At 37.9% G+C, this 18,826-nt stretch overlaps 1 protein-coding gene across 1 annotated transcript in view; it reads left to right on the top strand.

Moving 5' to 3' along the window:
• FBXL7 (F-box and leucine rich repeat protein 7) overlaps nt 1–18,826 on the top strand; it is a 367,989-nt gene that overhangs the window by 109,682 nt on the left and 239,481 nt on the right. The window contains exon 2 of the mRNA XM_069492640.1: nt 4,776–4,865. The gene's annotated coding sequence lies outside the window, so the exon portion shown is untranslated. The remainder of the gene's footprint in view (nt 1–4,775; nt 4,866–18,826) is intronic.

The raw sequence follows: 18,826 nt of genomic DNA on the forward strand, positions 1-18,826 counted from the left end.
ACGTTGCCCATGTACCGCCTTTCCCCCCAAGTCAGAGCTCCAGGCGTGTCCGTTCCCCAGGTAGTGCGCGTTGCACCCATCATGTAGGTATATATCCCTCCCCCCCCACCCCCCCTTTCCCGAGTCAGCACCTTCAAGTGTTACCACTCCCCAAACGGTGCGCAATGCACTCATTGTGTAGGCATACCCCTATCCCCTCCCCCACCCCCCACCTCAGTCTGATATCCGATTGGTGTCGTTCCTAGATGTGTATTTAGGTGATGTTCAGGGAAACCAATTTTTTGGTGAGTACATGTGATGCTTGTTTTTCCATTCTTGGGATACTTCACTTAATATAATGGGTTCCAACTCTCTCCAGGAGAACCATAAAGATGTATCTTCATTATTCCTTATAGCTGAGTAATATTCCATGGTATACATATACCACAGCTTACTAATCCAATCATGTATTGATGGGCATTTGGGTTGTTTCCACATCTTTGCGATTGTGAATTGTGCTGCTATAAACATTTGGGTACATGTGTCTTTGTTACAGAATGACCTTTTTTCCTTTGGGTATATGCCCAGTAATGGGATTGCTGGGTCAAATGGCAGGTCTACTTGATCTAGAAGAATTTTTAACTTTGCTTGTACTTGAAGGATTTTTTCCTGGGTATATAGGGTATGTATAATTTAACTTATGTGCAATATAAAAGTAAAATAATAATTATTTAAAATTCCATTTCTTGATTTCTGAAACAAATTGAACTGTGATAAATGGGTCAATATTACTAACTCACGGGGTGGGTTCTTATAGGTGCTGGAAACAGTTGAATGCTTCCCCTGCCATAGCTCATTTATATCTCGTAGTAACCTCCCTCAAACCCTGCAGGGTGGGTACAATTCTCCCCATTTTTAGTAGCGGTAATAGGTAGTTGTGTTTTGTTTGTTTGTGCTTATCTCCACTGCATGGATAAAGACAGGGCAGCTTATAGACTGTGAGCAGTGTTCTCCTGGGCACATTGCTTGGGAGTGGTAGCTGTGGAATTTAAACTCTGGTGAGTCTGTCACTGTGATGGTTCATATTACCTATCAACTTGGCCAGGCTATAGTAACCAGTTATTTAGTCCAACACTAATCCAGATGTTGCTGTGAAGGTGTATTGTAATGTGGTTAACATCTACAATCAGTTGACTTTAAGTAAAGGAGATTAACTTGATTATAATAATGATATGAGTACTGAGCTATAGAAATGATCCCTGAAAGTATAGTCTTCTATGCTTTATATGTAACAAGAGAAGACCTCATGTAGCCAAAGCAATGTTAAACAAAAAGAACAAATTGTGAGGCATCAATTTACTAGATTTCAAGCCATACTACAAGGCTATAGTAACTTTATTCATTAAATGCTCAGGCATTTTAAAATATTTTACTTATCAAAGGACACACATTTTCAGCAGGGGGTGTGTGATATTGCCTCCAGGGGGACAAAAATTGGTTCTTGGGAGCTGAAATATCTTAGGCCCAAGAACCAATTTATTAATATAAAGCATAGATATACACACAGCAGCACATAACAGATATATAGCATATTTGCTGTGTCACAATTTCATTGTGTAACTAGGAAGAAAACAATCTTTAAACTTTCCTTGGGGGATATGATAATGAAAAAAAGATTGAGAAATACTGTCATAGGGCATGATGACTATTTAATAAGAGGAAACAACTATTGGTAAAGTAATAGAGTACAAAACACAACATGTGCACTCAATGCTAGCTACTATTATAAATAATATTAATGATATTATTTGTTTCCTCAACCTTATTCTTCATAGACTAGCATTTCTTAAATTACAGTTTGTGGCCTTCTGAGGGGTCTACACACATGTTCTCAGGCATGTCTGAGAATTTTTTCTGAAATCTGTTTTATTTTGTGCTTTCATTTTGATGGTAATCTTAAAAAATAGTGAATACTATATACTAGTTCCCCTTTATAACAGAGTCCTGCCAGGAGGTTTTCATTATCCAAGTTTCTCCCGTCATCTTTCAATGGTTTGGGCTGATAAGAAGCAAAAGAGCAGACTTAAAATGTAAATGATACAATCAGACCCAGAAAGGCCACCTGAATGTCCTCTTGTAGGAGGGAAGGGCTCCCTGAGTTTGAACAGAGGAAATTGATGGGCAGGTTGACTTGTCATCTGGCCTGGAGTGACATGGGCATGCTAAAACTCAATAGTCTGTACTGTATTTAAGTTTTGAAAGCCAATTTAATCTCAGCACAATAACATCAACTATCATGTTAAGTTAATGCCGTTAATTTGAATTTTATGGGTTTTATTGTTTTTTGCATTTAATTTGTTATTTTGTTTAGGTTTTATTGTTGAATAAGAGCTAAAGCATATGGAATTTATTTCTAGTTTTCCATTTGTGCATCACTAAGAAACAGTGTAATAAAAATAATTTAAGTCTATATATTGGTGTTGCACAATAATGTTTTTTGTCCTATTAAAGGGAATGTTTGCATTACTTAGGTTGCAGAAGTAAAGTAATGGACTTACAGAATTGTAGACTGTTTGAGCTGCTAGGAATCACTTAATCCAACCACCTCCCCTACTGGATGTAGATACCAAGCCTCTAGGGGAGAAGGTCAAGATCAAAAAGCAAGAGAGTGGTAGACTGAGATCAGAGAGCAGATGGAGATATACTTTTAACTAGGTACCTGGTCCACCATGTCAATCCACCCCCAAAGGTAAACCTTGGCAGGTAGATGGCAACCACTGACAGACCACAAAGGCCAGCTGGGCACAAGCTAATGGAGAGTTACTGCACTGTCTTGGCTAACTCTGAGGGTGGAGGATGTGAAATGGGCAGGGACCATGGGAATGACAGCTTTGTGTTAGAGCTTTAAGTCACAGTGAGCAATGTGCAATCGTGAGAGGAGATGGCAACCATTTGTCTTCCCTGTTCAGATGATATTACCCATGAGCTTGGCCTGTTCCATGACTTTTAACATCTTTCAACATAGCAAACAAAGCTCTGAAGCTCTTTAAGCCCGTTTTTCCTTTTCTACCCTGTATGAATTTAGACTATAAGCTTATGCCATCCAACTGGGGTCCTGTGCTGTATTTTTCCATTTGGGCTGCTATGACACAATACCTTAGATTGGGTAACTTGTATACAATAGAAATTTATTTCTCAGAGGCTGGGAAGTCCAAGAGCAGGGTGCCTGCAGGTTTAGTTTCTGGTGAGGCCCACTTCCTGGTTCATAAATGGCCATCCTCACATGGTGGCAGTGGGTCAGGGAGCTCTCTGAGTGAGTTTTTTTTCTTAAGGGCGCTAAACCCATTCATGAGGGCTCAACCTTCATGACCTAATCACCTCCCAGAGGCCCCACCTCCAATACCATCACCTTGGGGGTTAGGATTTCAACATATGAATTTTGGGGGGACATGAACATTCATTCCATTGTATATACCATTGGGCAGAAAAGACTATTGGAAAACAGTGTTTCTCAGCTGCATGTAAGAGTTTTGATCATAACTTGCAGAGTGAAGGAAAGAATTCATCTGTGATATAATTAGTTGGTTGTTAGCCATAGTTTTCTATTGCTGCTCACAAAATTACCACAAATTTAGCAGCTTAACATAAGATACATTTATTTTCTCATAGTTTTCTTGGGTCAGAATTTTAACATGCATTAGGTGGATATTTTATTCAGGATCTCACAACACTGCAATTAAGGCATTGGCCAGGGCTGGGCTCATTTGTGATGCTCGGGGTCCTCTTCCATGCTTACCTGGTTGCTGGCAGAACTCATCTCCTTGCAGCTGTAGAACTCATGTGGCCTGCTCCTTCAAGGCCAGCAGGAAGTGTCTCTCTCCTTTAGGCTCTCTTTTAAAATACTCACCCAATTAGGTCAGGCCCATCCATAATAATCTCCCTGTTGATTAATTAAATCAACTCCTAGGAGAATGTTTAGCAATGTGAACATATATGATTATATGAAAGGTTAGAAGAGTAGAAACTCAGCCCTGAGCTAAGTTTATTTAGACCAGGGATTCTCAACTTTCATACTATTGATGTTTGGGTTGGATAATTCTTTCTTGTGGGGGCTGTTCTATGCATTCTAAAATATTTAGCAACAGCTTGGCCTCTACCTACTAGATGCCAGTATCACCCTCTGTCTCAGTTGTGACAACCAAAAATGATACCAGACATTGCCAAGTGTCCCCTTGGACAGAGAAATCATTCCCGGTTGAGAATCACTGCATTAGAAAAATGCAGGGTTTTTTGGTTTGTTTTGTTTTTGAAGACAGACCTATTGAAACAGGGCATTTGTTTTCCTTAAGGTGATGTAGCTATTTGGAGCCAGTAGACTCTTGCTTCTATGATTAGTCCTCATTCTTATATTTGCTTATTTGCTTTACTGAGAAATGCATAATTTATAGTTGCAAATAAAAAATTAATACAGGAGATGTGTTCCCCACATGTACTTTTGGATTCACGTGCATGCCAAAATGAGATTACATTATCATATTTGACTATGTTTTATAATCTTGTCTGAGTTTATAGTCAAGCCATATTAAAGCAGGGCTTTAGTTCTCCTATAACATGGATCAGATATTTCCCAAAAGATATTTAATGCATAAGGCAAAAAAACTTAATAAACTCCATTCTTTGTATTGTAGCTCCTTTCTTGGAAACAAGAGATATGGCTTGGTATGGGACTGAGTGGAAGGCAAGGTCCAGTTCTGAAATTACAAAACTCAAAAGTGGCTCATTCCTGTTTTCTCCAGGCAAAGGCAGCTCAAGCATCTCATCCGACGTGAGTTCAAGTACAGATCATACGCCGACCAAAGCCCAGAAGAATGTGGCTACCAGTGAAGGTAGGCATCTGGTCTTCATTATCTCTCACCTTCTCTGCACAGGGCTGGCTATTTTTGGAAGACAAATAAAATGTGGGGGTGTTAGTTCTATACTACTGAGTGGGAACATATGAGATGCTTAAACATGAGGAGGCAAGGGGTCTCCCTCGTTTCTTTTTTGTTGCACTGCAGTTACTGTGTGTGAAAGTTGATTTGACTGGATTGTGTCTCAATTCTAAAGCAAATGCTGTTATTTTGTGAAAATAGAGTAGGTTGACTTAAAAGAAACCTTTATGATATTACATACCTTGTCTTTCAGTATGGAAAACAATGATTATAAAATCCTTGTGTTGCAGTTGACTATTCCTGCAAAAACTTTCAAAATAGGTATACCTGGAATTCAGGAATTTGACAGTTGGAATGTCATAGTCATGTCATTTGTAGAACTTTAATTTGATCTCCAATATTTGACATAGGAAAAGGAGAGTTTCTTTGGTTATTTGAAGAATAAATGAAAAGTCCTCCCTATCAGGACAAAGATTGGTGACATTTATATTCTTGATGAAAATTTGACTATATGTGGTAATACATGTTGGAATTCAACAGCTTCCCAATAGTGGAGAAGCTTTTGAGTTATTACTTGAGTGTGGAATCATTGTTTCTATGGTAGTTATTTGGTGGAAAGTTGACCCAGTGATAGAGTTGGCTCCTTCTATTTTAATGTTAAACCACAATTAAGCAACTTCTTTTTCAAGATGAGTTCCTTTTGAACTAATTGTTGTATTAAGGTCCAGCATAAACATCAATGCCATTTGTAATGACAGACTCTGAGCTCTCAGCTGATTTCGATGACATTGTATAGATCCTACGTCCCTAAAGTATGCAGGATGTTGTGGAAGCACATTTCCAGTTTTCGTTTCTGAGACTTTCTTTCTGCTGCTCCTAATGCTAGGAAGCAAACTCATGGGCTGATGTTGGCCATCGAGGTTCTTTGATTGGTCTTGGTCTGTATTGCAATTTATATGTTAATGATGATGGTTTGGTTCTGCTGGTAGATATCTTCTTTTTGGATATTTTTTGACTTGGTGTGTTTCAAGTAGCATAAATTATGTTCTCTGGGTTAAATCTCTCCAGACCAATGTATAAATAGCTTTTAAAGTGGATTCTGTTCTCCTGTGTTTAAAGCCTTAGCATCATTTTCTGTATTATCAGCAACATTGTAAGGCAGGCAGTTGGAGTATTCTCCTCAGTGCTGTGAAGTAATCCACTTTGACTTTTCTGCCTGTTAATTCAAACATGGGCATTAGATCAATGTTGAAATGCAGTTAAGGTAATGGGCAAACACGGTTAATTGATTCTAGACATTTGCTTTCAAGGCTTCCATTCTTAGGAGCCAGAGTGGAAATCACTTCAGTTTAATTCAGTGTGATCCTCTCTAGTCAGAAATCTCTGTTTCTCAAGATTATCACTTCTTTCCACCATTATTTCACAGTCACTCCTGTCACCATAATTTGTCTAATTTGAGTGATCATGAAAATAGAAATTTAAGAGCATGTTAAATAATCTCTCTGTGTTTTAAGTTCTCTTATTTTCTCCTTTTCAAAAATAGAAAATGCAAAACTCCATGTGCTGTGTTGTAAGACTTGGGGGAAGGGACTGTGGCACTTCATGGATTTAAAAATGTCTGCTTTTTATGCTTCAAAAAAACTCTATAGAGACTTTAAGTTTTCATTTTCTTTTGCCTTTCCCTTATGAGGAAGTGCAGGCCCAACCAGTGTTTTATATATTTTGTCACAAGGTATTTTCTGTCATTCTGAGGGTAGAATCAGGGAAGAAGAATAGGAAAATGTGATGCTCATATGAAACAGGATTTTTACCAACTGGGCTCAATTAGAATGGAATTTCTTTCCAGCTCTTAAGTGCAAGAACCTTGTCCCTATGAAAGATGCTGTGCGTTTCCTTGCAAAACTGAATAATTTAAAAGAAAGTGTTAAGTTTTGTGATTTGGGTGAATGAATCCATTTTGCTACAGTTTTTTTTTTAATCAGTGAAAATTTAAAATGTTAAAAAAATAAATCAGTTACATTAAAATGCATTTCAGGGATGTTTGCAGGGATAATTGGTCTCATCTCATCAGGCTGGTTTTTCAGGATGGAGCCAGAGTATCCAGTGCTAATTTTCTCCACGTATAGGACACAGAGTTTTGGTCCACCTCTCAGGATGAGCGCTTAGGGCGGCACGTTCTCTGGCTTCCACGGGGCAGATTTACCCTATGGCACGTGAGTTTCTTCCTGCTAGAAAACACCTTGGTAACCGCTGGATACCACACGCTAACAAAGAAACAGAAGGCAAACACTGACTTCTTAGCAGCCTACAGAGGAGCCAATTTAAAAATGTGTCTCTGATTCTCTTCCTACTGTTTTTTAGAACTACACTTAACCTTTGATGTTAAGAAAACATTGGATGAATGGTGTCATTGGCTTTCCAGAATTTGTTTGATTATGGTTATTTCCTTCAGTTCCCTGACCTTCTCAGGTTTTTCCCCTCTGAATTCATCAATGTCACCTTCAAGGAGCACAGGCGGGATCCTCAGCATAAAAGCCTGAGTGATATTGATTTCTAAAAATGATACATATTGTGAAGGATAACGTTCAGTTTTCCTGCAGCCCTTGAAAATTGTGGCCATCCCTGTAATGGCTGGGTTGGAAGCATTTTGCAGTAGTGTTGGGCTCCTCCCTGATGGGATGAATGGAGAGGGTACCACACTGGTTCCCTAGTTGGTGGTGTGTGTGCATGTGTGTGCATCTGTGTCTGACCTTTACATGGTAGCTAACTGCACAGGCATTGTCCTTTACTAGGAAACACATAGGTAACCACCCCATGCAATGGACACTGGTAAATAAAGTGAGGACATGAGGATAAAGAGAAAGAAAGGGTATTCACATCACCTGCACATAACCTGGGCTTGGGGTGGGAATGGGAATTAATTGTAAATGGACATAAGGAATCTTATTGGGAAGATGACAATGTTCTGAAGTTGGAGAGTGATGATAGTTGCACAACTCAGTAAATTTACTAAAAAACATTGAATTGTGCACATAAAAAGAGTGTTGCGAGAGCTGCTGCATCTGCGTGATCTTCAGACGTATCTCTGTAAGTCAGCATAAACTATTGTTTGAAAATGCTATTTCACAACTCTGGGGGAAGATTGTGACCAGTGGCCAGCAGATCTGCTTGGAGCGGGAGGCTTGGCCAGTGCAGAGCTCAGGGCTGCCGGCCCCAAAGCTTCTCCTCAGATGCTCCAGCTGTGGGGCCAGAACTGGCCCGAGTGTGATCAAAGCGAGTCCCTGGGCTAGTGTTCCCAGTCCAGCACGTCCTGCCCAATTAGAACTGACTCATCATAGTATACATGAAGTTTTGGAAGTCATGAGAAATTATAAACTTGCAGGTTGCCCAAACATTACTTTTTCTCTTAGCTTTTCCTGGATAGTCTCTTACCACAGCTCGGCTCAGATTTTATGTGTTCTAGCACCCAACCCTAACGGTAAAGACATCGCATTTATCCCCTCCAGCAAGTCTGTTTCTTTGCTAAAGATTTATGACCTTTCTGTCCATCCATTGTTCTGGCTAATCTCCTCTGGGTCACGAGGCTGTTCCTCTAGGCACAGTGGGCACAAGATGGTGATACAATTTGGTTTTAATTCACCGGAGAATGGCATTTTTGACCCACTGGGAGAGTTCTATTCCAAAGTCTCATGCAAAAGTTTAATGTATCTTAATTTTGTGACTCTAAAGCCACACCCCTTGTAAGGAATTGGCAGCCAGCAGGGCTTTCTCCTTGATAAGTGGTATAGACTTTCTTTATAGCTCGTTAGATTTCTTGTGACAGTTTAAGTTTCTGATTTCCTGACACTGTAGGGGATTTGGGTTCAAGTGTAGAAGGCTGGAAAATTTCCATTTTTCCCAACATAATCTGCATTCCAACATTGTAAGACACAGCTTAATTCTTTCCAGTTGTATTGCTATTCTTTCTCTTTGACTTTTTCAGTTTTTCTCATCCATGGGGTATTGTCTCCTGTACTGGAAAGAATGGCCTTTGACCTTCATCTATGAAAGTCATGTCCAGCCTGTGATTGCAGGAGAAGACACAGCAGCCAACCCTTAGCAGCATTAGTTGGATTGGGTTAGATCATGAAGGAGCTTCCTAGAAATAGTAAGCTGAGCTTTGGCTTCTTTTGTAGAAGCAAAAGGTACAGAGATGTGGCTCAGCCTTCTCTGGAGCTAAGGGAAAGTGAAGCTGTTAGTTCAAGGTCAAATTTAATTGGCTGATGAAGAGTCAGCTTCATCCAACTGACCTTTAAACATACTCAAATCCAGATATTGAACTCATTGACAGCACGATTTATGGATGTGAGAGCTGGTTCCTAAATATTGGTTATCAAGCCAGACAACCATGTAATCATAAGATTTTCAGAGCTCTAAAGGGTCTTGCCAATTTTCTGATCTAGTATACTCATTTTACAAAGAAATACCTGTGACACAGAGAAATGAAAAGATTTGCTTATGATTACACACCTAATAAATTGCCAAGCAGAAGTTTTTGTTTGTTTTTTTGTAAGTTATATTTAACAGCTTTGTTGATGAAACTCATACCATGCAATTCACTTATTGAAAGTATATAATTCTATGATTTTTAATATATTCACAGTTATACTGTAATCAACATAATCAAATTTAGAATGTTTTCATTACCCCTCACAAAAACCTTGTACCCTTTAGTAATCACTCCCTATCCTCCACTGATTCTACCCTCAGCTCAAAGCAGTCACTAACCTACTGTCTTTCCCTGTAGATTTGACTATCATGGACATTTAATGCAAATGGAATCATATAATATGTGGTTTTTTGTCCTGGTCAAGTGGGAGTTTGATGCAGTATTGGTTTAGTGAGAGATGGTCAAATTAGAAGAAAAAATATAACCTTTAAAAAAGCTGTTTCCTTTTGTACATGAAACTATTTAATTCTCTTTTATATGCCTGATTTCTAGCCTATATACTTTGAGCTGGCTACAGGGCTATTCAGAAGGTTTCAGAGAGGTTGCTGAACCCAATCATTTGGCCCAAAATCATTACTTCCAGTAGGAGGAAAAAATGTGTTTCAAAGGTAAAAGGTTCTTACCCTGCTTGAATAGACCAGCTTGTTACCTGGAAATGGAAACACTACCTTTAAATCAGCTCATGATTTTATAATAGCCTTTTAATAGATTCACTTAATATCGTTTTGTGAAATTGCCTGCTTAATTAACTCCTTGAAAGAAGGTCATTTTAGGTGTTTCATTGGAGGCATGTGAAATTTAGTTGATTTATAAAGAATTGGTGGTGCTATTCTTTCCATGGAATCTAAAATCACCGGTTTATTTATACAGTCATGGGTTCACATGTCTTCAGCGCTCAAATTAGATTAATTCTAAATAGAGTTATTTTGAAAATTCCCAGGCATCTGGCTTTGTTTTTAATTCTTTTTGTCTTCCTTATATTATCTTCTTTCTATTTCTTCTTGAGTATACTCTTCAAACAAAATGGACATGAATCACCCAGGAAAGGAAAGATGATGCTTTTAACTCAAGGTGAATTCCCAGAAAGCTTATTTTACTACCTAACAAATTCAGCAAACATTTTGGGGACCCTTATTATTTCAGGCTTTGACTAGTCCTTTCATAAGTGTTACTGCATTCAACTTTGTTTTATTGTCATACTTCTCTTGAGAAGAAGGCATGTGTGTTTTCATTTGGCAGGTGAAACAGGGAAACCCAGAAAGGATCAGTGTGGCCCTAGGTCAAATAAAATTAGTCAGTGGCAGGGATGGGCTATGAACCTTGATTTCTAAGATTTATTCTTAATCTTTGTTTCATAATTGTCAGACAAAACTGCTGAGAATGTCACGTTAATCATTTTTTATAAGTTTCTATCAACATATATTTTGAAGGTACTTACTTTTTCCAATTACATAAACTTTAGACCTGATATCATGATTAACTTAAGTATTAATTTCAAATACTAAGTCTGTCTGGTGCAGTATGTTAAGGACACAGTTATGATGACCTGCAAACTAACCCTTCAACCGTTCAGTACAAAAGCAGCTTGAAATGTTGACTCTTGCCTTCTATAACTGCCTTAGTCCATTTAGTGTTGCTATCACAGAATACCCGAGACTGGGTAATTTATAAAAAAATGAGAGATTTATTTGGCTCATGACTCTGGTGGCACAAATGTCCAAGACTGAATGAAAGCTGTGTCTGGTGAGGGCCTTAGGATGCTTCAACTCTTGGCACAAAGTGGAAGGGGAGCGAGTGTGCGCAAAGAGAGTACTTACTTTTTCCAATTTAGACTTCTAATTGTGTCTAAATTGCCAACAGTAGACATGGAAGCACTTTGATGATTCATGTATCATCTATAAATTTACTTTAAATCCTTAGTTATTGCTATGGCTTGGATGTGGTTTATTCCCACCAAAACTCATGTTAAATTTTGATCCCCAGTGTGGAAGTGTTAGGAGGTAGGGCTGAGTGGGATGTATTTGGATCATGGGTGGATTCCTCATGAATAGGTTAATGCCCTCCTGGGAAGGTGAGTTCTCTTTAAAATGGATCTTTTACCGCCCTAGAGAGTGGGTGGTAAAAAAAGAGTCTGGCGTCCTTGGTCTCTTTATTTTGCTTCCTCTCTTGCCATGTGATCTCTTTGCAGTCTACTATAATCAATAGAAACTCAATCTATGATACAAGAGAAAATAAAGTTAAAAACATATATACCTACATGATGGGTGCAACGCGCACTGTCTGGGGAATGGACACGCCTGGAGCTTTGACATGGGCAATGTATGTAACCTGAAATTCTGTATCCCCCATAATAATAAGATGAAATAAAAAACAAACAACAACAACAACAACAACAACAAAAAACATATAACATAGGAATAGGAATAAAAAGGAAAGAACTAGAGAAAGAAAATGATGCTGAAGAAATCTTTTAAAAAATAGTTCTAAAATGACATCTATCCAGATTGGAAGGTTGGATAGGGGGCCTTCAGGGGACGGAGAGATTCTGAAATCAGAAATGTGGTGTTATGAGCTTTTAATCTGTGTATGTGGAAGGTGATGACTGATTATTATGAAGATTTGTTTTTGCCTTTAAAAATTAAATTTTAAACTTAACTATCTTTGAAATTGTCAGTATCATTTAGGAGAACTTTGAGAGACTTTATTGAAGCTTAATGTGTCTGGTAATTCAATTAGCAATTCACTGCTTCATGAGCAAGTTTCATTTATTATTTAAGCTACTGCCTAGTTGTAACTTAGGTGACTTTTGAAAAACTACACCGATTACATCTGAAGATTCGAGCATGTTATCGATTTAATGTGCCCAATTTAATAAAGAAGTCAAATTTGCATTCAAGGATTCATTAAGTAATGGAAAGCTCATCAACTCAGCATCCACGGAATTGGTATGTTAAGTCTTGAAATGGAGAATAAAATCCTAAATGTCATCTCAGACTCAAGAACTAAGTTTAATTTCTTGAGGGAATTATCTTCCAAAATGGATCATCCAGAATGGCCAAAATGTTATATAGTCTTGAAGGAAATTAGGTTTCTGTGTGTGTGTGCGTGCACACACACACACACACACACACACATTTAAAGACATCTTAAAGTAATATTTAAGTGAGACTTCCAGAGTCTCACGGTGCCTTTATGCAGAGTTGGGAGAAAGACAAGTTTAGATCTTTAATATTCTAATTTCATGTCCAAAAATTGTGCATTTGTTTCTTTCAAAAGAAAGGTTGCCATTTACAGAAAAGCAGCCAGTAAGTAATTGATATATTTCAGCCATAGACTTTCTGGTTCATCTAAGTGCAACTAAATGCATTTCTAATTAAGGCTTGGATCACTCCTAAGATTTCTTATCAGTAATTTCAGTAACTTAATTCAATGGGAACTTATTAAAGGATGGAGGCTAAGTTGAAATACATTTATTCAGACACTGGAATGCAAATTATGGCAGTCAGGGGTCACAAACTGGTAGCATAGAGGATGATTCCTTCCCTCAGATGTGTTTTCTTCTCCCTGAAGAATTTTCAGAAATAATTTTGGGCTTAATTTAATGATTTGGATGCAGCATGCACCCCACTGTACCTCAGAGTCCCCACCATTCCCGATTGTCTGAAACAAGCATCCTTCACAATATTTCTGTTAGCTATTTGGCTTCTGAAGGAATTTGATTTTATTGGCAAGATCCATTACTTTCAGAACCATAGCAATTACTGGGCAGGGGGTGAATACTTTCAAAGCAGATGAATAGTAATTCATGGAGGAATAGGGTTGTGTCCTAACGAGTTGTCTAAAGAGGAGCCATGGTTGGAGAAGAAGTGGGTGAGTGTGGGTAGCTGGGGTTTGGAAGACCTCATGGAAGCCTGGCTTTGGCGGTGTCAGTGGCACGTGGAAGGATGGATAGGAAGACAAGAGTGTGGTGTGTCAGGGTGTGAAGAGCTGGGAAAAGTCCACTGCATCCACGTGGGGAAAAGTGGAGGCTTCTAAACAGACCCTCTCCTGGAAACATTGAATAGGTTCACAAAGGGCTTTGAAAATACAATCTTTTACTAAAATATTTAGTTATGGGGTGCATGGCTGCACGTTCTTTGTGCTAGGGTTTCAATGGATCCCATATACTTGGTGATGTCAGTGATAAATAGGCCACGTTGCACAGTAAAGAGCGAATATAGAGGAGATTGGGGACCAGCATTTTAGGACAAATAATCTGATATTGGAAATACTTGACCTTTATAGTCATGGACACAGCCTGACCTTAACAATTAGGTTAACATGTCTGTTTACTTCCTCTTTGACTAGGAAATAACTTCCTGAGGATAAACTAACTTCCTCAGGAAGTCCCTGACTTCCCAAGGCTGTTAGACTAATTAAGAAATAAGCAGAGAAAAGCACTTTAGTTGTAAAGGGCGTTCCTATGCACCCTATATACTTAAAAAACATAGAATGTCCATACCATGGATATATAGGTAGTTTAGAAATTATTTGCAAATCATTTAGAGATGATTGAAGAATTGTAGTGAGGACTAAAAGCTGTGGAAAGTAGGTAGCAACACAGAAAATAATTAGAAATATAACCAAGAAACTTGCTGCTGTTTATAATTGCTACTGTTTTCAAAGTTGGGGTGGGGCACCTGGTACACTGAGGGACACTTACTCTTCTAAAGAACTGGATGTGTTTGGGTATGTGAATTTTTAGATGTGGGCTGTAGAAAACCAGATTTCTCTGTACAGTAGTGAGATTCTGAGCTGCAAAGGAAGAATGCACAGGAGATATCCAGGAGTGTGAAGGAGGAGATGGACCCACAAAAGATGGGATGATGGAGTGAGGGAAGTATTTCCAACATCTTGGGGGTAGCGGCCCCCAAGGTGCCACCTTCCTGCATCGCTGAAAATCTTTAGTCAAGTCTCTGATGGGCTTGGGTTTCCTGTGGAAATCCATGAAGGACTGGATTTTGAGACTGTTCACCTGCCTTTTATGTAGTCACCTGACTTACCCAGATATTGCTAAAGCCAATTTCTGAAGAATCCATCTATTAGCACTCCTTTATTATTACAATGTGCACAAATTCAAGCATTCTATTATGCTTATCTCCCATAATATATAACAGTATTTTATATAACATGTATTTATGTAATTTATATTAACTGTTCTCTTTTTTTTTTTTTTTTTTGTTGAGACAGAGTCTCACTCTGTTGCCCAGGCTAGAGTGAGTGCCGTGGCATCAGCTTAGCTCACAGCAACCTCAGACTCCTTGGCTTAAGCGATCCTACTGCCTCAGCCTCCCGAGTAGCTGGGACTACAGGCATGCGCCACTATGCCCGGCTAATTTTTTCTATATAGATTTTTAGTTGTCCATATAATGTCTTTCTATTTTTAGTAGAGACGGGGTCTCGCTCAGGCTGGTCTCGAACTCCTGACCTTGAGCAATCCACCCGCCTCGGCCTCCCAGAGTGCTAGGATTACAGGCGTGAGCCACCGCACCCGGCCTAACTGTTCTCTTTTGAGAATAATTTTAAACTTACATTTTTCACATTATTAATAATTGCTATTATTTTAGATGCTTAACTTTTTAGGACTTCTTCTGTGGAAAACTTTTAAGCCTCTCCTCAGTACTTCTAGTGCTTTCTTTTCTCCTGTAAAATCACTGTTGGTTTTGGCCACAAAATAATGCTCTGGACCCACCGTGGTTATTTTTTTCCTGCACAAGTCACAGAATCAGTCATGCCTCCAAATAGTCTGGGTTCTTTTCATAGAAAAATATATTTGAAACATAAATCTGGGAATCAAGCACTGGGTTCTTGCAGCTGTAGACTCACTTTTAGCAAGGTTAGAGCTGGAGAAAATGTGTTTATTTAAGGTAGCAGTACACATTGATTTGATCAATTTGTAATATTGGCTATTACAGATTCTCATATGATACCTATATTCTTTTATTATGAAGTTTCATTGGCCACAAGGCTTTATACTACTCAACAATGAAACAATAACTTGTGTTGATCTGTAAATATGACCAGACATGCATGATTCACAACAGTGATAATAATAGGCTACATCCCAATGAAGAGAGCCACTGCATGAGAGTTTTGTGCACGCTTTCAATTGATACTTCTGTGGTATCATTTCTGCACTTGGTTGAACTTTTTGAGGAAGGAACTGTGTTTTATCCAGCTCTGTAAACTCAGTGACTCCCAAAATATTTGACATTTAGTAAACTTTGGCAAATGTTTATTGAATGAATGAATATGTACTTTTTCAATATTTTAAGAAAGAATAGCTCTTTACTTTTCCAACTATAGTCATAAAGACTGATTAACTTTCCCAACCTTAGCCATAAAGACTATGACCTCAAAAGCTATGCAAAATCAAGATAATATGTGACAGGTGTTACTTTTTACAAAAATAGATTAATGCTACTGTTTATGGAAAGTTGAAGTACACCATGGGATTATTTGACAATGATTTGCTTTGATTTGCCTTTTGTGTTAAGAAAATAACTTCTTAAGCAGAATAGATACTTTGAACGGAAGATGGAACAAAAGGATAATATCTCTAGTTTCTGTGTTTTCATTTATTAAATAAATTTTAGCCCAAAAAGTTGTTTGTTGTCCATGAATACTATATAGATAACCACTTTCTCTCAGAAATATTTTTAACATTCTCGATCACCAAATGAGATGAATTTAGAAATCTAAAATTCTAAGGCTGTTTAACCTTCCCACCCCAATTTTAAGGACAAAAAAAAAATGTTCTGTCTATCACCAATTTAATTTTATTAAATCCTTTTTCAATCTCTTTTAACCTCAATACATTGAATTGTTTCAATTCTTTACCTAATGATATCTCAAAGTACCAATTAGAGGTTATGGCTTTTTAATTGATGCAATTGGAGAAGTAACTTTCACTTTATTGGCACAAGACATGGCTGAATTGGCTAGTTAATAAACATGCTCACTTTTTTTTTTGGTTCACTGATTTGTTATGAAGGAAAGGTTAGAAGAAGCATTCCTAGGGGAGAAAATAATATCATTGTTTCCTTGTTTTATTTTAGAATTATCCTAGAACCAGCCTTGACTTCAGATTATCAAGCTATGTTCTGTTTCCCAGAAACTGGAACACTATAAATCTCGTATATTTTGTTTAGCTGGGTTGGAACTGGACAGCACAGAGATTGGGAAATGAATTTATCCAATTTCAGAGATTTACAAAGTTCTAAATTCTGGTTAATGGATGCACTTGAAAAGCAAATAGGAGGTTGAATTTATCATTACTGTGAAAACAAAAGCTGTAAAATGAAAATTTTGAGTTTTTTCAATTTTTCTTTTCATTTTTATTGTGTTTTACAAAATGTTTGTATATTTTAAAGTATTTGGAAATTTTAAAGAATACTGGTCCTTTCCAACTTATAAATTGAGAAGCTCCACTTCTAGAACACGCTCTCTTATCTTACCACATGTTATATCCTTCCTTGTGTCTCCTTGGGTGCCCTGGACTCTCTTTATGGAAGAGGATCACCTATAACTATAGACTCTGAGTTTTTAGACTGAATTGCAGTTCAAATTTATTCTTATTTGCTCGTTTCATGTATGACTGCTAAGCTTCTAGATAGTCAATTGACATCCCTAATATGACTGCTGTTTCATAACATCTTATCAATATTTATTCGTCGTGTCTTTAGCATTTGCATTTTAGAATGAAGTGTTCTTTGATTGCATTAACAGTTCAAGGTGTCTTACAGTGATAGGGACCAATTTGTGGTTGGCTAATGTGAGGGAAAAAAATACATCAAAGCAGAGAATCACTTAAAGATTACTTCGAATACTGTGAATGTGTTTTTTTATACTCAAATCATGTCATTGTACATTTTATTCTCCAATCTTTTGAAGAAGAGCCAAAACCTTTTCTTTGAATATGTGACTGCTGGTTGAGTTCTATGTTATTTGTTCTTGCATAAATCATATGGCAGCATATGCTTTGTGATTTTGAGTCTTGATGTCTTTTAACTCAGTAAGATGAAATATACTTTTATTTTTTGAAAATAACAGTTCTAATAGCAAGAATTGGGGGACTACAACATAAAAATGGCATATTACATACTTATTCAGAAATCTAAATATTTGAAATTAGAAATAGTGTATTTTTATTATGCCAATAGGAGAAAGAAGCAGAAATGTGGGGGTTTATTGAATCTATGAATGAGACGGCCTTATATCTTAGCAGAGAGTTGAGAGTGGTGGGCAGCCCAGCTCCTCAAATGCTTTAGTTCTCATTCTGCTAATAACGAGCATCCAATAAATTCAGACATTCTTTGCTGAGAGTTCTATCTCTCAGAAGTTGGAAAAAGTAATAATGGAAAAGATTATAAAATAAAAACATAAGAAATGAAATTTTGGTTATATAATTGAGACAATTTCCAATGGGAAGAAATTGGAGCTGGTGTGAATGGCTCTCCTGTGAGCTCAGATTTTAAAGCCCATATACAAGGGGAAAGGCAGGCACAGAATCAAGGGGTAAGTAACACCGAGCCTTTAGAGACAGTGTCAGGAGGAGGAAGACCATAAATGAGCTGAGACAAACAAGAATGAAAAAGCAAAAAACCATAAAAAAGCAGATTGGTTGAAGCTATATACGCAGGTAATGTAGGAAGCATGTCAAAGAAATCATAAGGCAATGAAAAAAGTCAGTGTCATATAACAGATGACAGAGGATAATCAGAAGAGCACAAACATTGTCTTCAATTCTTTCCATAGCAAGTAGCAAGGAGCATGTCTTTATAAATACTGAAAGGCATAATAATAGCAACAGCTGACCATTCTGTAGTGCTTACTATGTGCCAGGCACAGTTCTAAGTGCATTGCTTACATTCGCCCATTTAACCCCAGAACCAGGGAGGGAGGTGCTGTTATTAGAACCACTTTAGAAATGAGAGACTGGGGCAGAGTGTCAGTAATTTGCTCAGGATCATACAGCTATAAATGCCTCGAACTAAGGCATCGTTTTCTGGACTCCATTCTTCATAGTAGAGCTCTAGGATTCGAAACTGCAGTCCACAAGAACTGATGAGATATTTTAAAAAGAATTTTTAAAATGAGTGCACGTCAAGAAAGCTGGACCAATCACAGTGCAAAGGACTGAAAGAATTGAAGATAAACCAATTAGCTGATTTCGAAAATTGGGGAAACTGTAAACCCCTGACATCACAGCCTGTTAAGTCCAATTCCTTCATTCAGCTAACGTAGTTTAACACCTACTGTAGGTCAGGCGCCGTGCAAAGTGGCATTAGGTGCCAACCTCACCCTCCAAAAGCTCTATCTATGGCAGAGACAAACAAAGGAAGGAGAACTATAATTCAATTTAATGTGATGCTTAGAAACCAGGGTG

Source organism: Eulemur rufifrons, chromosome 17 (assembly GCF_041146395.1).
Source record: "Eulemur rufifrons isolate Redbay chromosome 17, OSU_ERuf_1, whole genome shotgun sequence".
NCBI lineage: Eukaryota > Metazoa > Chordata > Mammalia > Primates > Lemuridae > Eulemur > Eulemur rufifrons.